Source organism: Schistocerca americana, chromosome 2 (genome assembly GCF_021461395.2).
Source record: "Schistocerca americana isolate TAMUIC-IGC-003095 chromosome 2, iqSchAmer2.1, whole genome shotgun sequence".
NCBI classification, from domain to species: Eukaryota; Metazoa; Arthropoda; class Insecta; order Orthoptera; family Acrididae; genus Schistocerca; species Schistocerca americana.
This window is the reverse complement of record NC_060120.1, coordinates 1084555117-1084575015: the sequence shown is the minus strand read 5'-3', so window position 1 is coordinate 1084575015 and position 19899 is coordinate 1084555117. Positions and strand designations below refer to the sequence as shown.

Genomic DNA, 19899 nt, shown 5'->3' with positions numbered 1-19899 from the left:
TTTCAGGGGCTGTTAAACATTCTGGGTACTATAAATTATGATTTTCCAAAAGAATTATTTAGCAATTCCTGTGAAAATCCTAACTGATATTTCATAACAATAAAAATAATCAATTATCGACAATATAATCTGAATGGGTAGATAAGAAATCTACTTGCCAAACGGTGGCAAGAGAACACACATACTAAAATGTTTAACTCTTACAAGTTTTGGAGGCAGTAGCTCCTTCTTCTGGCAGAAGAGTTGAAGGGGAAGGAAGAGGGATGAAGGAAAAGGACGGGAGAGGTTTAGAAAAAGGATTACAGTACAGAAAAGTCATCCAGAATCACAGGTTAGGGGAGACTTACCGAATTGGATGAGAGGGAAAGAATGATTGCTGGGGAGTGAGAGTGGGATGGGCATGGATTTCAGATGATCTGCGAAATGGATGCAATCTTTAATATAGGAGGGAAATCTTTGTACTATGGGTAATGACCTGCAGTCCCTCCTAAAAGCTTCAGGCCCCTCACAAGGGTGTAAACGTCTATCCATAGAACTTCTTAGTCCACCCAAACCATGCACCTCAGCCTTTTACTTTCTTCCTAAGATCCAAAGTTACTTGCAGTCCCTCTTAAACACCTCAGCCCCCTCACAAGGACTTACACCACAATCCAAAGAACTTCTTATCCCACCCAAACCATACAGTCTGCCTTTTATCTTCTTCTGAAGATCACCCTCAGAACAAAAAATTGTCTCCTATATTAATGATACCAACCATTTCCTAATTCACCTGAAATTTGTGCCTGTCCCATTCCCATCACACACTTTGCTTGTCACCATTGATGCGATCTCCCTCTATACCAACATTTTTGGATGAATACCAGGCTCTGAAAGCTTGTAAAAGTTAAACCACTAAGTGATATTTTGTTATAGTTAATGCCTGATATTTTGAAGACTCAAGTCTCTGCCAAAAAATAGGCTAAGTAACTATCCTTTACTGCTTTTCTCTTTACTTTTGATAGGTCTCATCACTAGAAAAAATCATTGTTATTGGTGAATTCAGGCAAATGTGCTTGTCTGTTGGAGTTATGATGATGGTGACAATTTTCAGCCCTTTTCGGAATAAGTGCAATACTGCCTGTTTCATGGAATGATATGCTGTCAGAAATTCTTGAGTTTTCCTAAATCAGAATACTGTTTACTTTTCTTGAAATCTGTGTTAACAAGTTATCTGTTAAAAATAGTGAAAAATACATACTCTGTGCAATTTCTGCTGTCTCTAACATGAGATTTTCTATTTTATTTTACTGTCAGTGGTATTTTTAACATGTCACTTAGTAATTTTTAGACTCCTTGTGTTCATTACTCATTAAAATTAAATTATGATTTGTGAAACTACATTCACTCATCATATGGAAAAGGTTTTGAATTGAGCAGTAGATATACCCATAAACAAGATTTTGCTAGTGAATTCAGCTTATAAACTTGTATTCTTCATCAGACTACATCAACAGAGCAAACACCTTAGCCACACTACCGTACTCACTTGTGTGTTATTTAGTACAGATGTTGGTTTCTAGCTGGCCTTCCCAGGCATCACATTATGACATTATGATTATCCAATCAGTGTTTTCTTTTGTAGCAATCCCCTACAGATACTAGAAAATATAAATGTGGTTACCTATGAAACTACTAAATGTTTGTACTCCCCAAATGATCAACCACAGTTTGAAGATTCTGGAGATACTTCAGTAGCATAACTTTTGAACAGGGCCTGTTGGTCACTTGATTAACGTTTCTTAATAATTTTCAGTTCTATTGTATTCTTGCAAGTATTTAAATGTCATATCGATGATACATGTTGTCAGTATTTGTGTGTCCCTTTCTGTAAAATTTTTGGTCACTATCTGTATGTACACCACACAGATGCATGCCAGTGGAAATGTCTGCCATTCCTGAGCTATGAGGTAGTGGACCAATGTGATGTACAGCCATCAAATTGCAAAGGGCTCTGGCTATTATTAAAAATAAAAACTATGCACAACTGTAGTAACTGTTCTCACTGTCTGATGTAAACTACATGTTCTCCCAGTTTTCTTTACAATACTAAACATAATTTTGAAGTAATAATATTTCTTTTCGTGGAACACACACTGCTTGTGTCCAAATCGTAAATCATGTAACTGTATAATAATTTCATGTATAATGTATCCATAGTTTAAGTAATTAATTTTATGAGATTAATGTGTAATAGATCTCTAGTCTTTAAAGCTAGCTAATGATGTACCAAACTTCACTTGTAGAGCAAATATATATCATTAACACCAATACATAGTAAATTTTTGTTAATAACTTCTTAATAATAATGTAACATAATAAATTTTCAGTATTAAATGGGGCTGGTAAATACCCAGTAGTAAAAGATTATTGTAAAATCTCAATAATAATAGGCACTGGTAAATTGTCAGTAATAACTGAAGATACCGACTTCTCAGTACTAACAAATAGTAGTAAGTTCTGATTAATAATAGGAGATAATTTTTCAGTCATAGCTGAATATGGTAAATTATCACTAATAAGAAGGTGGTGACTTATCATCTATCAAATCTGTATTATAATCAGTTTCTTCACTATCAGAAGATTTGACACTAGAGTCTACTTTCTATAAATGTGAATTCACTTCATTTCTAGTTACTGTAAGTGTTTCTGCATTATTAGTTGACTTGTACCTTTGGTTGCTATTAATTCTGCTTCTAATATTTGCTTTTTGTTCAGTGGAAAATACTATACTGAACTACTAGTATCTAATTGTTCAATACTGCTTTCTGAATAGCGATGTGCTAATGGAAATTAATAATTGCTTGAATAATTGGAAAAATTGATTGGAAAGAATAATTGAAACAAAATTGAAGGTAAATTATGAATCTGTGCACAATCCTGGGTGAACATTAACTGATACCAATATCAGCAGACCTTTAATATCAATAGCCAAGAGCCTTGCCGCAGTGCTAACACTGGTTCCCGTCAGATCACTGAAGTTAGCACTGTCAGGCTGGGCTAGCACTTGGATGGGTGACCATCTGGTCTGCTGAGCACTGTTGGCCAGTGAAGTGTACTCAGCCCTTGTGAGGCAAACTGAGGAGCTACTTGATTGAGATGTAGCAGCTCTGATCTCGGAAACTGACATACGACCGGTGTGCTGACCACAAGCCCCTCCATATTCGCATCTGGTGATGCCTGTGGGCTGAGGATGACTTGGTGGCTGGTCGGTACCGCTGGGTCCAGCAGGGCCTGTGGATGGAGTTTACATGTTTTTTTTTTTATATCAATACATTGAAGTTCAAAACACTTTTTGCATTACATACTGCTTCACATTAATTTCTTTGTGTTTAGTCTTGATTGTGATAATGTCGATGCAGGAACGGTCCTCCGGATACCGTGTAAATTCTTCTTTTCTGCACCGAACCTCTTGATGCAGGATCTCAGCGACGAGTGAAATGATGAACAGATAGGAGTTGACTACTTAACTGTGCAAATAAATATTGCTTTTCCAATAACTTTTTATAACATTTTTAATGAATGGTTGAGATACACATTTTTAACAATACTGGTGTGATGGATCAAAGCATATGTCCGTACACTGCCACTTCTGGAGGCAAAGGTGTGAAATACAGGAATTAATAAGTTGAAGAGCATATTTCTTACTTTGTTTCATACAGATATTTAATTATGTATCAAAACATTATCCTTGTCACAAAGCAACTCATTAATTTACCTTTGGCGGTGTCTATAACTCATTCAGTTTACATGTAGCTTATATAAAAGAAAAGAATGAACATGTAATATGATTTAATACAACAATTACCACCCGCCCCCCTCCCCTACTGTGCACTGACATCATGCAGAGGTGCACAGTGCCTTAGATTATTTCCCTGTTTGAAGGTTGATAATCCTGGCCGGTTTGGGCATAGCCCATTGGAGTTATCCTTTTGAATGGTTATCAATTTTTATAGGCATGTCAGCTTCTTTTAATATATATCCAAAAACAAAGATGATGTAACTTACCAAACAAGTTGCCGCCACTCATACCTCACCTGTCTTTCAACAACTTCTTTGCCTCTACACTTCTGCCTCGACTGACATCTCTGCCCAAACTCTTTGTCTTTAAATATGTCTGCTTGTGTCTGTATGTGTGGATGGATATGTGCGTGTGTGCGAGTGTATACCTGTCCTTTTTTCCCCCTAAGGTAAGTCTTTCCGCTCCCGGGATTGGAATGACTCCTTACCCTCTCCTTTAAAACCACTTCCTTTCGTCTTCCCCTCTCCTTCCCTCTTTCCTGATGAGGCAACAGTTTGTTGCGAAAGCTTGAATTTTGTGTGTATGTTTGTGTTTGTTTGTGTGTCTGTCGACCTGCCAGCACTTTCACTTGGTAAGTCACATCATCTTTGTTTTTAGATATATATTTCCTACGTGGAATGTTTCCCTCTATTATAACCTTACCAAACAAAAGTGTTGGTATGTTGATAGACACACAAACACACACACAAAATTCAAGCTTTCGCAACCCACGGTTGCTTCATCAGGAAAGAGGGAAGGAGAGGGAAAGACGAAAGGATGTGGGTTTTAAGGGAGAGGGTAAGGAGTCATTCCAATCCTGGGAGCGGAAAGACTTACCTTAGGGGGAAAAAGGGACAGGTATACACTCGCACACACACACACACACACACACACACACACACACACACACAAGCAGACATATGTAAAGGCAAAGAGTTTGGGCAGAGATGTCAGTCGAGGCAGAAGTACAGAGGCAAAGATGTTGTTGAGTGACAAGTGATGTACGGGGGCGGCAATTTGAAATTAGCGGAGGTTGAGGCCTGGTGGGTAACGGGAAGAGGGGGTATATATATGAATATAATAGAGGGAAACATTCCACGTGGGGAAAATATATCTAAAAACAAAGATGATATGACTTACCAAACGAAAGTGCTGGTAGGTTGATTGACACACAAACATACACACAAAATTCAAGCTTTCGCAACCAACGGCTGCTTCATCAGGAAAGAGGGAAGGAGAGGGAAAGACGAAAGGATGTGGGTTTTAAGGGAGAGAGTAAGGAGTCATTCCAATCCCGGGAGGGGAAAGACTTACCTTAGGGGGAAAAAAGGACAGGTACACACTCGCGCGCGCACACACACGCACACACACACACACACACACACACACACACACACACACACACACCCATCCGCACGCATGTGTGTGCAGCTGAGGTTTACAGAGTTTTATCATAAATATGATATGTTACCTATAGTGATCCTAAAACAATGTTTACATAAGTAACAAATGTGCATAAAAATTTTCATGTAATTCAGGTATCTGACGCTTTCATGGGTAGTCAACACTCACAGTAGTTCGGTTTTGACCCCTTAATTATGTGGTAGTACTCAACCTTATTAGTTCAACATCATGACATGTGATGTAGTGCAACTGTTTTCTTCTTCATATACTTTCACTCTATTACATTCATACATATCATAAACTTACAACTATATTTACTTGTGGTGCAGTCCTTTCTTATGTTTATTTGGTATCCAACACTCTATAAGCATTTATCTTTCTTCATTTTTGGATGTGTCAATGCATCATTTCCTGGAAGAAAAATCTTAATACTAACTTAAAACTAAATCTTCATAGATAAGCGTATAGTGACTCAATGGCTACTAATACCTATTTCATATATTCAGCCATTTATTCATTCATTTCAGTGTGCAATCATGCTATCAAAAAACTTACTTAATGTCATATGTGCATCTCTACCTACCTCATAAATCTGAAAGATAAATTGTGTTAGAGGCATGGTGCAATCTCTTATCAATTTGCCACTTATACTGTACTTGCTTGTTTACCTGCAGCAAGACTTTTCTCATCCATCAAATGTAATTAGTGCGTGCCATTTCAGTATTTAAAGTTGTAAATATTGTGCATATATAGATATAATGTATATAGAATTGTAGCTTAAGTAAATATCTCATAGTTTACCATCCCTTTCCTGTGGTTATAACCCCTCAGCTTATCTTCGTGCTTGTGTATTGTGCAGGTAGTCATAGTTGTAGTAAAGACTCTCTCTTATTTCTCTGTGTCACTCCAACACTTCCAGCTGTGCCCGTCTGCATGCACGTGTTTGCAGTTTGTTGGCTAGCTTGCTCCAAAATGTGCATGCACTGTATTGCTCCAATACCACTTACGTCGCGGCAAGTTGCGTATTGCATTGCACTGTACCATGCATTTCGCATGTTCATTTATTTGTTACAACTGGGCCATGCACAAGATGAAGCTTTGTATTTAGAGTATCGTCCTCTCTAGACACATAAAAGTAAAATTCTTCCTTTTTACATACACTCATCATTTATACATTTGACGTATATCAAAAAACACAAACACAAATTTTCCTTATCAACTAACAACATAAATTCTGGAATGTGATTTTCCAGCATCCTACGTCTAATATTATTATGCATATGTACAGCTTAGAGGATATACAGCCCTTCTTCAATATGTAAACATTCTCAAATCTTTGTGTGGGTAAAGGCCCTCGTCTTTCTCCGTGTTCATGTGTAGTAATCTGTATGCTCCTGGGTTGGAGATTTTCGTGATTATGTATGGTCCAGTGTGTAGTATTTGCCATTTATGGTTCAGTTTCCCAATTTTTGTGGATTTGGGATGTGTTCTAAGTAACACCTTTTGTCCTGTATAAAATTGTGTTGTATGTTTCAGCTTTCTGTCATAAATTCCTTTCCTTTATTTAGCCCAGATTTCAAGCTTGATTACCGCTTGCCGTTATAATTCCTATATGTATCTCAGTCAAAGGTTTCTCCCACTCATTCACTTGTTTGCAATTGAACATCCTCTCATTTGGTGTAACTCCAGTTGATGTATGGGGAAGGTTATTTACAGCCTGTAAGAAGAGAGCAACATATTCAATCCACTTGGTATGTTTACAAGGTATATATGTCCTCACAAACCTGTTGAATTCCTTAAACACCATTACTATGGGAGATACATCGGGATGAAATTTGGGTACTAAAATGTGTTTGATTTGGTTGGAATCTGCAAACTCTTTCCATTTACATCCAACAAAATATGAGGCATTCTCTGTTAACATGACTTCTGGTTTTCCAACTCTTGCAAAATAATATTCTTTGATTCATCTTATTTTGAACTGGCTGTAATGTTCTGTACAGCATGCAGTTTTTTGTATTTGGTGAAAATATCATACAGAACTACTATATACTTTACTCCCCCCTTACCCCTGGGATAAGTTACAGCCACCTCCAACAATACCTTTTCTAGAGATTTTTTAACCACAATGGGATGATGTTCAATCTGTTTGGAGATGTTAGAATGTTTTGATTTCTGGCAGACAATACACTTTCTTTCCATCTGTAGTAGTCTTCATCTAAGGTTGGGGAAATAACAATATTAACCTATTTTGTCAGTGAACTTTGCAGTGCCATAATGGCCCCAAGTATTGTGTGTGTATAATATAAAATCATGCAGATATTCCTCTGGCAAACACACGTGCCATTGTTCTTGTTTGGGATGGTTCCTATGGAACAGAACACCTTTGTGAATAGTGAAACACCTTTTCATCACTATTTTGCATAAGTTTTCCTGTAATTGCTCCATGTAATTACACATGTGGATGTAGTATGATCAGAGGGTTTATGCTTTCATCAACATAGCTCTTATTTCACCTTCCTGCTCTAAAAGAACCTTGTGGTAATCAAGAAAGAGCATCAGCTATTATATTTTGGTTTCCTTTTTGTACACTATTTCAAAATCAAATTACTGAAGATACATACACTATCTGGCTATCTGTCAGTGTAGCAATTTACAAGTTAAGAGAAACTATAGGCACTGATGGTCACAGCATAGTTTTGTGTGTTTACTCCAAAGGAAATATTCTAACCTTTAAAAGAACCAAATTACAGCCAAACCATCCAACTCCATAAATGAATATGAACATTCAGCTTCAGGTAAGGTGAAACTGATGAAGCTAATTACTTTAGGGATGAGTTTTCCTTCTTCTTCTACCATTTTTTCAGACCTTGAGAAGACACATCAGTGCATCAACAAAAATCCTTCTTCATGACTGGTTGAGATAAAATATTAGCATTTAATAAGGCTTGCTTGGTGTTCTTGAAATCTGTTTGACATTGCTTGTCCCATAACCAAGGTCTGATTTTCCAGAGAAGTTTGAGTAAAGCATTACTGTTCATAAATTGGTTAGTGATGAATTTCCTGAAAATAAAACTAAGCCTAAGTATGCCTTTAATTCCCTCTTGTTTTGAGGAACAGGACAGTTCCTAATGGCTTCAATATTTTCAGGGTCAGGCAGTATGCCTTCAGAAGAGATTATGTGTCTTAAAAATTTTACCTTTCTTGTCTGAAATTAGATTTCTTGTGCTTTGCTGTTACTCCACATTTGGAAAAGTGGGTTAATACTTATTCTACCCAAGTGGGTGTGGCAACTGAAAGGTCATCCAAGTATACTGTTACCTTACACAAAAGTCCGGGCCCTAACACTTTGTCCAGAGCACAGATAAATACACTTGCACTTACATTCAGTCCAAATGGCAATACTTGAAATTTGAAGCTCCTCCATCCACATACAAAGGTTGTATACTACTGATTTTCTTCATGTAGTTTTATTTGCCAATATGAGTATCAGAGATCGATTATAGTAAGAAATTTAGCATCATGGAATTTCATAAACTGTTCCTCTAAATTGTCTGGATGTGTTTGAACTGGTACAATAATCTTATTGATGTTATGTACATTGAGGACCAAGCACAGCTTGCCATCTGCCCTACTCATGGACAAAATAGAACTACAGTAAGGGGAAAACATCCTGTTAATCCATATTCTTACTGCTTCCCTCTTTGTCCATGGTATAGGGTATGAAGTAGAAAAGAAATTTTGTGAGGGTATACTTCCATCTTCTGCACTGAATCCTTAATGATATCTTGTATTTTTTCAAATACATGTACTGTATTAACTCGAATCTAAGCCGCACTTTTTTTCCGGTTTTTGTAACCCAAAAATCTGCCTGCGGCTTAGAATCGAGTGCAAAGTAAGCGGAAGTTCTGAAAAATGTTGGTAGGTGCCGCCACAACTAAGTTATGCCATTGAATATATGTAGCGCTACACAGGCATGCTTTGCAGGGACAAAGATAAATACTGGCACCAAAACCTCTGCGTCAGTAAATAAATTAAAAAAAAAAGAGAAGATGGAAGATGAGCTTTTTTCTCTGCTCCTAGTTTCGACCACTGCATTTTCATACATTATCCAACGAAGTAAATACAAATTCCGTATTGTTCATCTTCAAATGTAGCAGCATTTCAATGTGCTACGAAAATCCGACTGGCAAGACTGTTTGGGATGTTTGTCAATATGACCAACTCTACGTTCTGAATTTTTTCCTACCTGTGAGAAGAGATGGTTGCTAATAGGAACTTTTATATATTGTGAATCACATGCAGTATTCTCTTCACCATAAGAATAATACGAATATAAACATTTTGCCATGTATTGTTTCGTGTTTGCTGCTATCTCATTTAAATCCTGTCTGCTTAATAAACTACGAAACTAGAGTGAGACAACAGCAAACGCGGAAGAATATACATATCATGTCATATTTATATTCGTATTATTCTTATGCCTAATAGTGGTACAGTCAGAAATGAAGCATGGCAATTGACTAGATTTTTAAATCTAAGATGACTAATTTTTGTGCAGAATGTAATGTACTAAAGAGCCGTCTGCAAAGATTTTCAAACGGAGAAAAATTTTTGCTAAATTCTCATTCAGAACATCTTCTGTCATACACAGTCTATTATTTGGTTCTTGTTGATCATTATCGAAGAAAGCAGCAGTGTAAGTAACATCAAATTGCAGTCTCTTGCCATTGTTCCCCTAATGAGACGATTCCTCTGTTTTGTTTTTTAACTGTAAGCGGCGGTAGCGTGTACAAAAGCAAGCCATGCCTCGAGCGGCGACAGGTCGTAAACACACATTATCGGAATGCGACAAACAATCATGACACAGTACAGTAATGCATTTTCAGCTTAGAATGATGTACACACCTACAACAAAGAGAACGGCACTTATCAGATCAAAGAAAAATAAGCAATCAATTCAAACCAGATGAAGCACATGAAAAAGGAAGGGTACCCGTAAAAATATGGACGGAGTGCCTGATGCATAGCAATGGCTACCTGATAAAGCTTAATTGCTAAGCTTACGCCTCGAACCAAACTACTGTAGCTGTATCGTCATTCATTCGACCTAAATTGTGTCTCATATTACAATGGACCAACTTTGTTTCGATTTGGAGGTGCGGCCTAAAACTTTTCTCCCCCCTTGAATTTCGAGTCTCAAATTTCAGGTGCAGCTTAGATTCGGGAAAATTTTTTTTCCTTGATTTCGAGTCTCATTTTCCAGGTGTGGCTTAGATTCGAGTGCGGCTTAGATTCGAGTAAATACGATATATAAGCAAGTATCAGTTCCCTAAGTTCTTCTTGCTGTTCTTGAGTTGGGCACTTTGATTCACTTACCTTTGTGTTTCTTGTATCGATGTTTACCTTCTCTGCTGCCGACTGTTTGTTATTGAATGTGTTGACAAACATGACTATGAAATTTACCAATTAAACCTCAAAGTCGTGAGTAACTTCAGATTTATGTCTTATCAGTACTTCCCCTGATTAAATCTACTGCAAATAATTGATAATTTACTGTGAAATGGCATTGGCCCTTGCCTATATCAATTTGTATTTGGCATGTCCTAAATTTATCCATACCAATTAAACAAACAACTATTAATTTCTCTACTGTCAAAAAATTGCATCATACAGAAAACTGTCCTAATTGCATGGGATTTAAGGCTTGTATTTTGGCTCCTTTTGATTTCTGATCAGTGGCAATTATTTTGGCTTTAATAGTAGCTTGTACCTTGCCCTTGACCATGACCAAGTTTTCCTGTGTACCCTTATTACTTTGATACAGATCATCTTTCACATCACTACCTTGATTGTATCTGATAAAGCAAGTGTCAATCAAGCTCATGCACCCCCCCCCCCCCCACCCCGCCACCCCTCCTCCCCCACAGGTCACAGAACAGGAGCCTACCATGATCGGTTCAAGTTTTCCGGCCCATGGTAGCATTGGTCTCTGGGTTATGTGTAACTTCTACTATATGGATCTGATTACACCAATTAGTATCCTGATTAGTATCCTGTGAGACTCTCAACAGAAATTCTCTTTGCCTTTGTATGTTATTTAGCATATGTGCATTACTTTGCTGGCTGAATTTTGCTGCCTGTGGACTATTTGACTGTCTGGAATAGTTTTGTGGTTGCCAAGCAATCAGCTGATTATTGCTGGTAGCTTGTGTCTGTTCATATTGTACAGGCTGGCCATACTCCACTTGCCTTTTGTAGTTGTTTTTGTTAAATGTTTGCCCATTTCTTTTATATCTGCCCTTGAATTTATGGCTTTTCCCATTGCCGTTGTGATTACTGTTACCATTACCATAGGTCTGTGTGGGGTAAGGTTGCCATCTGTGTCGGACTATGTATCCATTGTTCCCTTGTTGGTCCATAAATCTCTGTGGCACTATCGGTGTATTATCAGGCTTGGGTTGTGCTGATCTCTCTTTGTATATAAAATCCATGGAGTCCAGTACTGATAGAAAATATTCGGTGTTGTGTTCCAAAATGGAAATGAGTTTTTCCCTACTGTGGGCAGGAAGATGGCTCTTTAAAATTTTCAGCATGTCTACTTGAGATACTAGGTCTGTCCAGTATCTGGTTTTATTCAAATATTTTTCAAAATAGTCCCTTAACCTTCTATGTTTGCTGTTGAATGGAGCTGAGTTCAATACTTAATGTCTGCGCCTCTCTTATATAGCCTCAGACCAATATTTACCCAGAAAGTCACTCTCAAACATGGTAGTGGCAACATTCCACCATGTCCGTAACCCATAGTAGAATATCACCCTGTTTGTATCCAACAAGGAATCTATTTTTCTGGGCTTTGGTCCACTTATGAGGTAAAACATTTCAAAATGCTCTGATAATGGCCATGGGGTTAGTTCTCTTCCCTTCAGAGGTTAATACCAGAAACTGTTGATGCCTACGTAATTTCTCATCTTCAAGTATGTTGACAAACACACTGCGCTGTCAGTGACAGGCAGGTTTATCTTTGCCTGTGGCAAAGCACATGGCTATTGCACTTGCTTGACAGGAATAGGAGCCAGAAAGCATTGTTGCATTCTGCGACCTTGACTATTTTCCCTTGATGAGCTAACCACATATTGTGGGTAACCAGTCAAAGTATCAAACTTCTCTAAAAGCATGAATTAGTTTTCTGCCAAATGTTGGTTTGGAATGTCAGTAGTTTTAGCAATACTGCCTTGTAACCTTTCCTCTGCTTCCTTTAAACCTGAATCTATTTTAGTTAGAAATTGACTTTCTTTCTCTTTTAGAGCTTCTTCTATTGTTTCTACATAAATTTTGCACTCTGACACTATCTTTTCAGCAGGGGTACTGCCTTTATTCAGCATCCTGGCTTCAGCTTTTTCAGTTGTTTCCATTACATCTGCACATACCTTATCTCTCTATTTTTTGGCAAATTTTGACTCTAAACTTAACCGGTACACTCTTAGACTTAACTTTTATACTTCTGCAGATAAGTTTTTGCACAGGTCTTGCAGCTCGCTGACTGCATTTGTCACATTTTTTGCCGATGCATCCACTTAGGATTGCATCTTGTGAATTTGAAAATATGCTTCACTAAGGTTCTGTAACTCATCTGCAAGTTGTTCCTGTTTCTCATTTACAGATGATACTCTTTCCATTAATGTATTTATGTTGCAGGATATGTCAGTAATTATTTCTTGTTTTACCTGTTTTCCTAGCGCTGTCAACTTCCTGGATAGTTCATCAGGTAATTCAGTGCGTATACTTTTGCTCACCTCACTGAACTGTTGAATAATATTATTGTTGAAATCGTTAAATGCGTGATTTTTCTGTGTAAACTGTTGTCATATACCCTTAAGTTGTTGTGTTACATTTTCCTGAAATTCCTGTTGTTTTGTTAACTGTTGTGTTAATTGTTGCATGAGTAGTATCAAACTGTGTGTCTCACTACTATTTACATTGTTTTTACAAACTGTTTCTTGTCCTTGCGTTTGTGGTGTCATGAGCAAGCAATCAAAGGCATTTTTGCTATTGGGCCTTTCAGTTTCAGTACTTCAAAAAACTGTTCCTGGTGAGAACTGAGAAGTTGTTTCATTGACTATAATTAAAGTGACATCATGATTAGTTATATTGCCAGTGTCATCCTGTATTGATAGTAGGATGCCAACATCTTGCTTTGGTTGCCATCAGCCAGTTCACGAGTTGGCGTGTTACCTTCAACTGTTGCCAAGCTCAGTTTCTGACATCTTTGCATATTGCATTTTGTAATGAATTTTCAACAATGACCGTTTCCTTTGACTCTATTGTGAATAGTTTTTAACGAAATTATGAATAAAATTTTGTCTCTATTGGTACTTTTCAATTAAAGTAGGTTTAGCTGCGTATCCACTAATGAACCTGATCATTATGTGAGACAGTCTTATAGAATCTGAATGACTTACCTTGCACTTTAATGATGACTCTGTACACATTTTTAGCTTTTCTGTAGAAATGCACTTTCTGAGAAGGATATTAATCAGAAGGAAAGGAGATAATCTACTGCCAGAGAGATGGCACCAAGTGCGACCATGTAAGCATACAGTGTAGCAGCTTTCTACATTTAGTGCTCAAATCAGCATTTCTGGCTCATCTCATTTGTAGGCAGAATTTAATTTTAGTTTGCTCCTTCAATGTTTTTATCGTTACCAGTCCTGTGGACATCTTACAATTACAATGAAAATGTCGTTAGTTTCTCATAATAATAATATGAATCATTTATCTCAAAAAATTTTATCGTCACCATCGACTAAATGGTCACCATTGAATATAGATGTGGTAATGGAAATTGATTAATAATTGCTTGAATAATAGGAAAAATTAATTGGAAGGAAGAGTTGAAAGAGATTTGAAAGTAAATTATGAATCTGTGCACAATCCTGGGTGAACTTTAACTGATACCAATATTAACAGACCTTTAATATTAATACATTCAAGGTCAATAAACATAATTTACATTATGTATTGCTTCACATTAATTCTTTTGTGTATAGTCTCGTACGTGAGATTGTTGTTGCTGTGGTCTCCAGTTCAGAGACTGGTTTGATGCTCTGAATCTGTTTAGTGTATTCATCTCTTGGTCTCCATCTATGATTTTTACACTCCATGCTGCCTTCCAATACTAAATTGGTGATCCCTTGATGCCTCAGAATATGTCCTACCAACTGATCCCTTCTTCTACTCAAGTTGTGCCACAAATTTCTCTTCTCTCCAGTTCTATTCAATACCTCCTCATTAGTAATTTGATCTACCCATCTAATCTTCAGCATTCTTCTGTAGCGCCACATTTCAAAAGCTTCTATTCTCTTCTTGTCTAAACTATTTATTGTCCACATTTCACTTACATACATGGCTACATTTTGTCACGGCATGTTGTCTCTACCTCCTTTTCCTCCTTACGATGAGACGGCGGAAGACTGATCTGGTTACGAAAAACATCTTCGACAGCACTTCTCGGCATTTCATGTCCCGGACGAACAAACATGTAAGTCTCTGTTCCTTTCATGGATTTCACCTCAAATGTATCGGTTGTTGTCGCAATTGGCTCCTTTGAAAGATCCTGCATCTTTGTCCTTTGCTGAAATGTGCTCACTTCTGTCCGTCTATTTTCAAAAGCAAACGCATGTGGTAGCCACTCATGTTGCCTTTTATCGTTGTCAAAAACAACGGAATCAATCCTATTGCGCTTGGGCTGCTGAACTTCGCGGCCTCAGTAGAAATTGTCAATTTGTTACTGAAGTTCACAAAGAATCCTACGCCAATTCCATGGTACGGGATGCTATTATCCGATCGGCACCCAACAAAGAAGTTAGGCAACGTGCCCTTCAGTTGGCAAATCCGACTCTTGATGAAATCCTATACATTGCTCTGTCTTTTGAAATTTCTTGCACCGCTGGAGCGCAAATAGAGGCATGGGGCGACATCGGGGAAATACAACCTCTGTGCGATGTTGACGAAGCATGTGGCGTGTCCGCGCCTACCGATGTGGCCGCAGTACGCTCCCCAGCCTTGGCCTAACCATTCCTCACTGTCCAAATACTTGGTCGAGATGTATGCATGCAGGTGGATACTGGTTCTGTTGCCACTATCATCAATTCTCAGATGTATCTTCAGTTGGGTTCTCCAGTCCTGCCACCTGTCACTAGGCAATTACGGACTTACAATAAACAGAAGATTTCTCTCTTGGGACAATTTGATGCTGAGGTATCTTACAAATCTGTCGTTTGCACTGTTCCCATATTTGTGGTCGACCATAGTAATGCGGAGAATCTTTTTGGTTTCGATGCCTTTCGTGTTTTTCGGTTCTCCATAGATGACTCTGTCAGTATCGTCTCTGACGCTATCCCTTATGCTCAAATGGATTCCTTGTTGACGACATTTTTGTCCCTTTTTTTCTCCTGGGTTAGGCCATGCAAACGACTTTGAAGCTCATATCACGCTCAAACCCACTGCTCGGTCTAAGTTGTTTCGGGCTCGGCCCATTCCTGTGGCCCTTCATGATCAGATCAAACGGGAGCTGGATCGTCTCACTGCTTCAGGGGTCTTGCTTCCTGTCACTTCCAGTGAGTGGTCCTCTCCTGTCATTGTCGTTACTAAGCCAAATGGTGATATTCATCTCTGTGGCGATTTCAAAGCCACTGTAAATGCTCAATGCCTCATCGACACTTACCCTATGCCCCGACCTGAAGAATTGTTCACTAAACTTGTTGGAGGCCAGTATTTTTCTAAACTTGACCTGTCAGAAGCGTATCATCAACTTCCTCTCGATGCTGCTTCCCGGCAGTTTCTGGTCGTTAACTTGCCTTTCGGCCTCTATCAATACCAACGATTGCCATTTGGGATTGCCATCACCCCTGCTCTCTTTCAGCGATTCTTGGAACAATTATTGCTCACTGTCCCTGGGTGTATAAATTACGAGGATGACATTGTTGTCACTGGCTCCACCATTGACGAACATCTTCAAAATCTTCACGCACTTTTTCATGTCTTACAGACTACCGGTCTTAAGTGTAATCTTCAGAAATCAAAATTTTTTCTGGCATCTATCACGTACTTGGGGTTTCAACTCTCTCAGGATGGTATTCATCCACTTCAGCAAACTGTCGGTACGATCAATGCCCTCCCTCGCCCTACATCTGTTAAGGAACTGCAGGCCTTCTTGGGGAAAATAGCATACAGTAGAGCATCGATTATCTGAGCGTCGGTCAACCGAACGACCGCTTAACCGAACTGTGTACTCGCTCGCACCTGTTGCTCTCCCACCGTACCATCCATCATCCCCCTCACTCCCAAACCAAGTTTCCTACAGTAGTCGCCGCACTGGGCCACTGCTGGTGGAACATTGCTTCTAATGGGGCCTTCACAAGGTGCTGCTGGCCGGCCAAGCCGCCAGTCGCTGTGTTTCAACAATCAGCACACTTCTGTCGGCTCGGCACTGGCAGTAGAAGTAGCGGCAGTATCAAAGCTGTTCACAGTAACAGCCACGCCAGCTAAGAGTTGAGGCATGCCGCTCCGCACAGTTTGAAGGATTGCGCGCCCCCAAGAAGAGCTTCTCACGGTGCAAAGAGTCACCTTCTGTTCTCTGTTACGACCACTTGTGTGCTGCTGCCTGAAGAAGTGAACTTGACGATACAAAATGCGTAAATGTAAACGTGTTGTTTATTCCTACTGAAATTGCCTTTGTATGTTACTTTGTAATACTAAAAGAGATGCCTGTTTTTATGAATAAATTTACTGTACAGTACTTCTTTTTGGCAAATAAACATGTACAGTTCGATTATCCAAACAAACCAGTTCCGAACACCCATGTCCCCCAATTACTTCGGATAATCAATGTTCTACTGTACTATCACAGGTTTTTACCGTCTGCGGCTTTGGTGGCTCAGCCGTTGCATAGCCTGTTGCATAAAAACGTGCCCTTTGACTGGTCCGCGTCATGCGATGCGTCTTTCCAGAAATTGAAGACTATGCTGAAACAGGCCCCGTGCCTGGCTACTTATTGACCTGGCCAACATCTTGTTCTTGCCACAGACGCCTCTCAATACGGGGTCGGTACAGTCCTTGCGTACCGTTTTTCTGACGGTTCCGAACAAAACATTGCTTATGCCTCCAAAACGCTCATGGATGCCCAACAAAAGTATTCTCAAATTGAAAAAGAAGCTTTGGCCATTATTTATGCTCTTCATAAGTTTGGTGTTTTTCTCTATGGATCCAAATTTCATCTTGTTACGGATCACAAACCACTTGTTTCCTTGTTTCATCCATCAATGTCACTTCCCAGCAAGGCTGCACACCGCCTCCAGCATTGGGCTCTTTACTTGTCTCGTTTCAATTATGAGATTCATTTCTGGCTGACGGCTCAACATGCGAATGCTGATGCACTGTCTCGCCTTCCCATGGTTCCTGATCTGGCATTTGATAGGGATGAACTTTTGTGTTTCCACCTGGATGTTGCCGAGAGCGGGTTGTGGACGGGTTCCCCATCACCAGGGACCAGCTGGCGGCTGCTATGGGTTCTGACCCTACCCTCTCCAGGCTTTTACGTTGTATTCAGAAGTGTTGGCCAGATCGTCCGTCCGCTAAGACTTCTGATCCGCTGCGGAACTACCTCGCTTTGCGTTACCGCCTCACGGCTAGAGATGATGTTATCTTTGTCACTGTGGCCTTCGCCTGAGAAGCCCTGGGAGCGTATTCATGCTGACTTCATGGGACCTGGTTTAGATACTTATTGGCTTCTCGTTATTGACGCCTACTCTAACTTCCCTTTCATTGTCCGTTGCATGTCACCTTCCACCGCGGCAACCACCAATGCTCTATCTCACATTTTCTCTTTGGAAGGCCTTCCCTCTACTCTTGTTACTGATAATGGTCCGCAATTTGCCTCTTCCGATTTTGCAGATTTTTGTGCCCGTCATGGCATGTCACAGCCCCTCCGTTCCATCCACAGTCAAACGGTGAGGCTGAACGACTGGTCCGCACATTTAGGGCTCAGATGAAGAAACTCCGACTTCTTCTGCTGCTGATGATGCGCTTCTCCAATTTCTGGCTTCTTACCGTTTCACCCCCATGGGCGACCACAGCCCGGCTGAGCTCTTACATGGCCAACAGCCCCGCACGCTACTTCATCTTCTGCGGCCTTCCACCTTACGGCCGCGGGTGCCTTCGCTTGGCCGGTTCACCTCCGATGACCTTGTATGGGTACATGGATAAGGCAGGCGGCCAAAATGGAGTCCTGGCCGCATCTTACGACACCGTGGCCGACGCCTGTATGAAATCCAGACGGACATGGGTGTTGCAATGCGGACCAGCTTTGGCCTCGTGTGCTGGCAACGCCTATTCCAGATGCCGCTACACCACCTTTGGCTCTACCTGATGCTCGGGATACTGGAATCTCTCATTACTCACAACGCACTCCTCTCACCATCATATCGGTGCCAGCACAAGAACTGACGCCACTAGGAGACATGCCCATGCAGGAACCAGATGACCACCATCTGTCGGAGCAACTCTACTCACCCCCTTCTCCTACGGATGCGGACACATCGCCCATGTCTCCTGTTATAACAACTGGACTTGTCGCAATAGGCAGATTGGGGCACGGGGCCCCAGCAGATTCGACCCCCACGTCTCCTGTCAACTCGACCCGTTTTCATCGGGGACACTTCCATCCATACGGGAAGCCTCCTCCTCGAGACTTTACGGCCAGTGAAACAACACCTATGGACATTAACAATCTATAGGCCACCTCCGTCAGGACCTGTGCAAAAACTTCAAAGGGGGGAAAAGTGTTGTGAGTCGCCGATCTTTCAAAGTGCCGCCGTGCAGTTACGCGCGTCCTCTACATGCGGCGCTATCTGCCACCTAAGCGGCCAGCCAGCCAGCGGCCGCTAGACTCGGATTCAGTTATGATTTGACTGTTAAAGTGTACACACGTCTTACTCTGTTTACTTGATCTGTGACTTTCATGTATTGCGTCTTCCTTGAAGTATATTTGTTAAAATTGAAGTTATAACAATGCTCCTCCGGATACCGCATAAATTCTTCTCGTCTGCTCTTAACCTTTCTGTGGTGAGTGAAATGATGAACAGACAGGAGTCAAACTCTTAACTGTGTGAATAAATATTGATTTTCCAATACCTTTTTATAGCATTTTTAATGAACGGTCGACATACACATTTTTAACAATACTGACACGACAGACCAGAGCATATGTCCATACGCTACCACTTCTCGAAACAAAAAGGTGAAGATTCAGGAGTTAATAAATTGGAGAGCGCATTTTATATTCTGTTTCATACAAATATTTAACAATGTATCAAAACATTATCCTTGCCACAAAACAACTCATTAATTTATGTTTGGCAGATTTTATAACTCATTCAGTTTACATATAGTTTGTATATAAGAACAGAATAGAACGGAAAAATATGATTCAATACAATTCCACAAAATTTTGTAAATCTTTTGATCCTAAATGTATTTTTTTAGTTCACTGATTCACTGAAATGGAAACCAGAATCAAGCAGTGTATAATGACAGCTACAAAGTCTTTTGTTTATTTGAGCAGATATTTTTTTGTATTTGAGAAAACCTTTGTTCACCTGTGATCTTAGGTTTGAAAA

General features: G+C 39.8%; 1 protein-coding gene across 1 annotated transcript in view; it reads left to right on the top strand.

Annotated features, from left to right (window-relative positions):
* LOC124596486 (filamin-B) overlaps window positions 1-19899 on the top strand; it is an 896651-nt gene that overhangs the window by 407598 nt on the left and 469154 nt on the right. The window lies entirely within an intron of this gene.